This window comes from Homarus americanus, unplaced genomic scaffold (genome assembly GCF_018991925.1).
Source record: "Homarus americanus isolate GMGI-L3 unplaced genomic scaffold, GMGI_Hamer_2.0 scaffold39155, whole genome shotgun sequence".
In the NCBI taxonomy this organism is placed as follows: domain Eukaryota; kingdom Metazoa; phylum Arthropoda; class Malacostraca; order Decapoda; family Nephropidae; genus Homarus; species Homarus americanus.
In genome coordinates, this window is record NW_024737042.1 from 10,871,565 (window position 1) to 10,879,895 (window position 8,331).

General features: G+C 45.1%; 1 protein-coding gene across 2 annotated transcripts in view; it reads left to right on the forward strand.

The window, feature by feature from the left end:
- LOC121872712 (DNA-binding protein RFX2-like) overlaps positions 1-8,331 on the forward strand; it is a 189,597-nt gene that overhangs the window by 19,943 nt on the left and 161,323 nt on the right. For both annotated transcript variants that reach the window (XM_042375721.1, XM_042375723.1), the window contains exon 2: positions 2,765-2,876. The gene's annotated coding sequence lies outside the window, so the exon portion shown is untranslated. The remainder of the gene's footprint in view (positions 1-2,764; positions 2,877-8,331) is intronic.

Consider the following 8,331-nt stretch of genomic DNA (forward strand, 5'->3'; position numbering starts at 1 on the left):
CTATCTCCCTTCTTAAAAATCGGTATTACATTCGCTATCCTCCAGGGTTCTGGTACTACACCCGTTTTTAAGGACATGTTAAACATTTTTGCCAAGGGCATACTAAGCTCTTCCTTACATTCCTTTAATACTGGCAAATATCTCATCGGGACCTGGCGCCTTTTTAGGCTTTAACTTGTCTACGTATTTGCTTACTAACGTCGTCACCAGAGAGAGAGAGATAAGGGTTACTTTGAAACTACTGCATAACATGGAGAGAGTCGGTAACAACAACAAGGAAGACATGAAAAAATGAGATCAGAAAGAAGAACAAGAGAGAAAATAGAAGAAAGAAGAACAAGAGAGAAAATGGAAGAAATAGAAGAAAAGAGAAAGAAAGAAGAACACCAGATCCATCCGAAATAACGCCAAAGGTGAAATTACATGATCACTTAAGGCCAACAGCACAACCATCAGACTGTCGATAAGCATGAAGAAGACCTGGCTGGAGGGGGGTGTATAGAGATACAAGCCCCACTTAAAAGCCCACCATCACGAAGATATTGCGGTGGTTTAAGTAGGGAGAGGGGGTGTGGGGATGAGGCACCTCACTGAAGTTTATTACAACAAAAACCGATTGATTGATTAATTACCTGAACATCTGATAAAGTCCCCCACCCCACCTCAAGACTTGTTGTGTTAGAAAGTCATCACCACAACACAATGGGAGGATAAACTTGAATGTGTTAAAGGGGATGAATTTTATACGAGGTTCAGGGCGAATGTGTGACGTAAGGTAAAGAAGAATGGACGGTGTGAGAGATTCTGGTGATGATAGATGGGGTAAGAGAGTCGCAGAGGAGAGAGAGGTGAATGGAGGTGATGGTAGGGGGAGCACGGTTTTATGAGAGGTGACAGGTGAGGGAGGAAGAGGGTCGGGTCCAGGCGATCTGGGGCTGAATACTATTGACGCCGTGGCAAAAACACACACACACACACACACACACAGGAGATAAGTACCAATGCATCTCGTGGGTAATTAACTGTATATATTAGTGATATGGAATGAATTTTTGACTTCAGCCCCAGATAAGGGGAGAGAGGAGAGGAGAGAGAGAGAGAGAGAGAGAGAGAGATATCCGGATGTGTGTTTCTCACCTAACTCTTTGACTGAGGAACGTGGTGCAGCAACTGGCTTGTAGCTACACAACCTTCATGTAAAATAAAACTGAAGGAATGTGTGTGTGTGTGTGTGTGTGTGTGGGGGTGTGTGTGTGTGTGTGTGGGAGCGTGTGTGTGTGTGTGGGAGCGTGTGTGTGTGGAGTGTGTGTGTGGGTGTGATTGTGTGTGGAGGGTGTGTGTGTGTGGGAGTGTGGATGGGGTGTGTGTGTGTGGGAGTAACAAGAAGGTGTTTGTTTATAATGTTAAAGAGAAGGGTCGCTTATACCATGGGGGAGGAGAGGGGCATCACTCATACGCCAGGGGTATTGTGTTGGATCATCTGAAGACTAGACGCCCCAGCTAAAGATTAACCAACCTAACGCCGCTATCTGGAGAGGTTCGGTTAGGTAATTGTTAGGTTATGGTTAGGTTAGATTAGATTAGGTTGGGTTGGGTTGGGCTGTTATTGTTAGGTTAGGTTAGGTTAGGTTAGGTTAGGTTGGGTTGGGCTGTTATTGTTAGGTTAGGTTAGGTTACGTTATTGTTAGGGTAGGTTAGGTTATTGTTAGAATATGTTTGATAGGGGTGTTGGGGTGTAGGGGTGTTGGGGTGTAGGGGTGTTTAATCTACAGGTGAAATAAGCTTGGGTGTCTAATCTTAAAGTGGTCCCTTGAGTGGTGTTCGTTAGTTGTAAAGTGCCGCAGTTACTGGTCAGGGGGAGGGTTGGTCAGGGGAAGGGTTGGTCAGGAGAAGGGTTGGTCAGGGGAAGGACTGGTCAGGGGGAGGGCTGACCAGAGGAAGGGTTGGTCAGGGAGGGCTGGTCAGGGGGGAGGGGTTGGTCAGGGGAGGTTGGTCAGGAAGGACTTGGTCAGGGGGAGGGGCTGGACCAGAGGAAGGGTTGGTCAGGCGGAGGACTGGTCAGGGGAGGGTTGGTCAGGGGAAGGACTGGTCAGAGGGCTGACCAGAGGAAGGGTTACTAGGGGAGGGCTGGTCAGGGGAGGGCTGGTCAGGGGAGGGTTGGTCAGGGGAGGGTTGGTCAGGGGAGGGCTGGCCAGGGGGAGGACTGGTCAGGGGAAGGGGTTGGTCAGGGGGAGGACTGGTCAGGGAAGGGTTGGTCAGGGAAGGAAGGTCAGGGGAAGGACTGGTCAGGGGGAGGGTTGGTCAGGGAAGGACTGGTCAGGGGGAGGACTGTTGGGGAGGGGTTGGTCAGGGAAGTGTTGGCTTGGAGGGGAAGGGCTGCCCAGAAGGAGGGAAGTTGGTCAGGGGAAGAAGGACCTATCGTTTCGTTAATTTTTTTCCACAACCTGATCAACTTTACATTACCTGGGGAGGGGGGGATCTTAATACCAATGTAAACAAAAATCAGAGAATACAATTAAAAAAAAACAATTGAAAAATAAGCCACAGTGGATTCTATCTACTGGTGTTGACGATCTTACTGGATTGTGCTGTAGTAACCTCCACTATTTTAGGTATATGGCGTGTATAAAGGTAGTGATGCTTTGTCTTAAACGAGAATCACAGTCATTGATTCATTTATTGTAAGTTGATAATAATGTTGTGTGTGTCACAGTAGGGAGCAACACCAAACACCCTCCTTACCCTCTTTCCCTTGTACCAACAGAGCGTGATGGGTAGAGAGAGAGGAGTTGCCAGCAGCGACTCGGGTTAGCGTCGTGATCCTCCTCTTCCAGCATCACCACCAAGAGAGTGACGCGTCACTCACACATCCCAAGGTAAGTTCACTCCACGGGCTCAGTCATCACACGCCGGGAAGATTATTTTTTAGGAATAATTATTAGGAAAGTCATCGAGTAGTCAATCTCTTGCTCCATTCGTTACACCAAATAGTATTAATTAGCTCTCAGGTGGTGCTGTGTGTCTAATTAGTTCTCAGGTGGTGCTGCATGTCTGATTAGCTCTCAGGTGGTGCTGTGTCTAATTAGCTCTCAGGTGGTGCTGCGTGTCCAATAAGTTCTCAGGTGGTGCTGCGTGTCTAATTAGCTCTCAGATGGTGCTGTGTGTGTCTAATTAGTTCTCAGGTGGTGCTGCGTGTCTAATTAGCTCTCAGGTGGTGCTGTGTGTCTACCTGTTTCAGGTGCTGGAGTGCCTCACTAGCTCTCAGGTGGTGCTGTGTGTCTAATTAGCTCTCAGGTGGTGCTGTGTCTAATTAGCTCTAGGTGGTGCTGCGTGTCTAATTAGTTTCAGGTGGTGCTGCATGTCTGATTAGCTCTCAGGTGGTGCTGTGTCTAATTAGCTCTCAGGTGGTGCTATGTGTCTACTAAGTTTTCAGGTGGTGCTGTACCTAATTAACTCTCAGGGAGTGGTGCTATGTGTCAAATTAGCTTCCCTCAGGTGGTGCTGTGTGTCTAATTAGCTCTAAGGTGGTGTATGTGTGTCTAATTAGTTCTCAGGTGGTGCTGTGTGTCTAATTAGCTCAGGTGGTGCTGCATGTCTAATTTTGCTCTCAGGTGGTGCTATGTGTCTAAGTAGCTCTCAGGTGGTGCTGCATGTCTAATTAGCTCTCAGGTGGTGCTGCATGTCTAATTAGTTTCACAGGTGGTGCTATGTGTCTAATTAGTTCTCAGGTGGTGCTGGTGTCTAATTAGCTCTCAGGTGGTGCTGCATGCTCCACTAGCTCAGGTGGTGCTGCGTGCTCCACTCAATCCTCAGGTAGTGGTGCTTGTCTAATTAGTTCTCAGGTGGTGCTGCGTGTTTAATTAGCTCTCAAGTGGTGCTCCATGTCTAATTAGCTCTCAGGTGGTGCTGCATGTCTAATTAGCTCTCAGGTGATGCTGAGTGTCTAATTAGTTGTCAGGTGGTGCTGTGTTTAATTAGCTCTCAGGTGGTGCTCCATGTCTAATTAGCTCTCAGGTGGTGCTGCATGTCTAATTAGCTCTCAGGTGGTGCTCCATGTCTAATTAGCTCTCAGGTGGTGCTGCATGTCTAATTAGCTCTCAGGTGATGCTGTGTCTAATTAGTTCTCAGGTGGTGCTGCGTGTCTAATTAGTTCTCAGGTGGTGCTGCGTGTCTAATTAGCACTCAGGTGCTGCTGCGTGTCTAATTAGCTCTCAGGTGAACTTTACGGGGTGGGAGATCATTTTTACATCATTCTTCATCTTTCCTTCTATGAAAAGATCTTCCTAAGCGCGGGTCATTTTTTTCACTGAAGCGACGTAAACAGACACAAACAGTAGTGTGTAATTGGAGAGACACTCATTGTCAATTTAATGCAACAGTTGTCCATAACACACTTTCAAAAACAAACTGAAAATAATTACCAGTAGAAATTCCCGTCTTTTCCTTTAATCAGTTCAATTTCCAAGGAGAACAATGGTGGTGTTAGAGTACTTTGTGTAGGCGATTAAAACTCCTGAATATTCTGTTAAAGATGGTGTTTTTTTTTTGTTTTTTTTTTAACCTCTTGACTTGAGACCTGGGACTTGAAATTTGAGACCAGAGACTTGAGACCAGAAATTTGAAACTTGAGACCTGAGACCTGAGATTTGAAACTTGAGACCTAAGGCTTGAGACTTGAGACCTGAGGCTTGAGACTTGAGACCTGAGACTTAAGACTTGAAACTTGAGACTTAAGACTTGAGACCTGGTGGTGCTGGAATGGTGGCTCAGGAAGCGGGGGGGGGGGGAATAGGCTCTTGACCAAACTTTGAGCCTGTTGTGTTATTTATGATGCGTCTCTGCCCTGTTACGTTGTCTGCTATATATAGTTAACACAGTTGATCACTCACTCACGGTACTGACTGGTTGACCTCTGACCCACACTGACTTGACCTGACCTGACCTGACCTGATCTCATCATTTTAGGGTGAGCTTAATTACACCAGGTACTTATTTTTTAACACTGTTTTAAGATGTTTTATTGATTTTATTATTTCATTGTTTGAATTTTTGTGATCATTGACACAGTCTTGTAGATGTTAGTCACGTTGTGTGTGTTTTTCTGTGGTAGGTGAGACACACACACACACACACACACACACACACACACACACACACACACACTACACAGTATTCATGAACAGTTCAATGCTCTATACCTGTCTCGACACTTGGTTCGCTTCAGCAGTAAATTTCTCAAGGAATCTGACTGACTCTTCCCTCTATATTATCACTGAACTTCAGGTCGTTTTTACTCTATATTTTTAATGTGACTCGCATGATCATACACAAGTAATTTTGAGATATTTTATTTGTATATGTTTTTAGTATTGTATGATAATATACAGCATATACGTTTATGATCCTGTATTATTTTAACTTAGGAATTTATAAATGTATTATGAATTTATTACATATAAGGAATTTATATGTATAATAGGAATTTGTATAACCGGTATGTATTAGGAATTTATTTACGCATTGGTAATATATTTACATATTAGGAATTTATACTGTATACGTAGGCCTATTATGAATTTATATGTATACTGAATTTATGTATGTATTATGAATTTATATAGACAATGTATAAAATTTCTCTTCTGGTGACTTGAGTTATTAATGATTCAAAATTGGTTGATAAGGGGGGGGGAGGGGAGGGGGGGAGGGGGGAGAGGGAAGGGGGGGATATATATATAGTAATTACAGTGTATGAAAGAGATAATTAATAAGTGGTAGTTTGGAAGTAATGGCAGATTAGTGGTTTAGGCAACACCTTGTAATCTAGGTGTTTATTATTACTAGGTAGGGAGGAGGTTTTAACTCTCTCTCTCTCTCTCTCTCTCTCTCTCTCTCTCTCTCTCATGCAGCTACTGTGGGTAGGTTCAGCAGCAACACGGGATTAGAACATCGTGTGCAGTATTATCCTGCAGCGTTCATTAGTGGTTGCATATGGATATTCAGTATATAACTCAGAGATTGGTTGATAACGCTTTTACATGGAAAGTGTTTTTTTGCCAACCAGCGAGTAGTGACAACGTTTTTTTTTGCCTGTCAGTGGGTAGTGACACGTTTTTTTTTGCCTGTCAGTGGGTAGTGACACGTTTTTTTTTGCCAGTCAGCGAGTAGTGCCATTTTTTTGCCTGTCCGTGAGTAGTGACACGTTTTTTTTTGCCTGCCAGCGAGTAATGACACGTGGACACTGAGGATGTGTTTTATGCCAGCCAATGAGAAATTACTTATGGACATGAGTAATGATTCCAAGTGGCCGAATTCGGTATGTATCTGACGTAGGGAAAAGGGGAAGGGAGAGAAGGAAAAGGGGAGGGGGAAGGGATATGGTGAGAAGAAGAGAAAGGGGGGGGAGGAGAAGGAAAAGAGAGGGGGGAAGGGGTAGGCATAGAATAAGAAGGGGAAAGGGATAAGGGGAGAGGAGAAGGAGAAGAGAGAGGGGACAGGAAAGGGAAAGAGAGAGAGGGAAGGGATTAAGAGTCCCTAAATTGTGAGTTTCATTGACCTGGGATATTATTGTACAGGTAGTTTCCGTCGGCTTACGTGGGTGTTAATTGGTTTCTGGGGGAAGTTATTATTATTATTATTATTATTATCATCATTATTGGAGGTTTTTGGCGGAAGTGGGGTCAAAATAACTAAGGACGGCCAAAGACATTTAGGCGCAGTAATTGGCACTGCGGACCTTAAGACCAAGTACATAGCGGGAAAGGTGAATGAGTGGGTTAGAGAAATCCAAGCTCTGTCTGAGATTGCTAACACAGAGCCACATGTGGCCTTTGCTGCATTCACCCATGGAGTCAAGCATCGTTGGAACTACCTGATTCGTACTATCCCTGATATCGGACCCTTCCTCCACCCTCTGGAAGAAGTTATCAGTGTCAATTTCATTCCTAAATTAGTGAAACACCCTGACTTAACTCCAGCAGAAAGAGCACTTCTTGCACTTCCATCAAGACTGGGAGGGATGGGACTAACAAATCCAGAGGAGATTGCTGCCACTGAACATCAAAATTCACTTAAGCTCACGGCAGCCCTCACGGACCACATAATAGCCCAGAATGCAGCAGGGGAAGTGGAGACCAGTGAAGTAAATAATATTCGTAGGTCCATTATGACAGATCAACAGCACTGCCAAAATGATAAGTTGCAGCAACTGTTGCTGCAGGTACCAGAAAATTTGAAAAAAAAGTAGCTATAGCGCAGGAGGTGGGCGCCTCGAACTGGTTAACTACGTTACCGATAAGGGCAAATGGTTTCAGTCTTAATAAACAAGAATTTACAGATGCCATTGCTCTAAGGTACGGTCGGACAGTAGAAGGTTTGCCCTCCCAATGCGTGTGTGGCTCTTCCTATGATGGCGATCACGCCATGGTGTGCAAGAAGGGGGCTTCATATGCATGAGGCATGACGAGGTAAGGGACCTCACAGCAAATATGTTGAAGGAAATCTGCCGGGATGTCATGGTAGAACCGACCCTCCTTCCATTGGATGGCGAGATCTTCCAACACAGGACTTCAAACACATCTAACGAAGCCCGTGTGAACGTCAGTGCTCGAGGATTCTGGACGCGGGGACAGCGAGCTTTCTTCGACATCAGGATTTTTGATCCCATGGCCGCATGTCACCGTAACCTAGCTCTCGATGCTGCACATAGGAGGAACGAGAACGACAAGAGAAGGGCATATGGGAAGAGAATTCAAAACGTTGATCAAGGCAGCTTCACTCCTCTAGTGTTCACAACCTCTGGTGGGATGGGACCAAGTGCAAGATGTTTCTACGCCAGACTCGCGGAGGTGATCTCCGAACAGAAGCAGCAGCCTAGAAGTTATGTTACAGCCTGGATGAGATGTCGACTGTCTTTCTCTCTCCTTCAGTCGGCTTTGCTCTTCCTCAGGGGAACGAGAGCTTCTGCCCCAACTCCGACAACTGCTGCAGATATTGACTATGAGGCTACTGTCACTGAATGACGCATAGATCTGCGGCTCAACTAATTTAACACAGATAGGATAGCTTCTTATGTATTAGGATATTTAATATTAAGGTAATTAAATTGTGGCGAAGGTGTGGCTATTGGGGGAAGCGGGAGGCCATTTAAAAAAAAAAGTAGTAGTAGTAGTAGTAGTAGTAGCTCAGAACGCAACAGGGGAGGTGGATACCAGTGAAGTAAACAAGATTCGAAGGTCCATTACGACAGAACGACAGCACGGCCTAAGTGATGAGTTGCAGCAACTGTTGCTGCAAGTACCAGAAAATTTGAAAAAAAAGTAGCTATAGCGC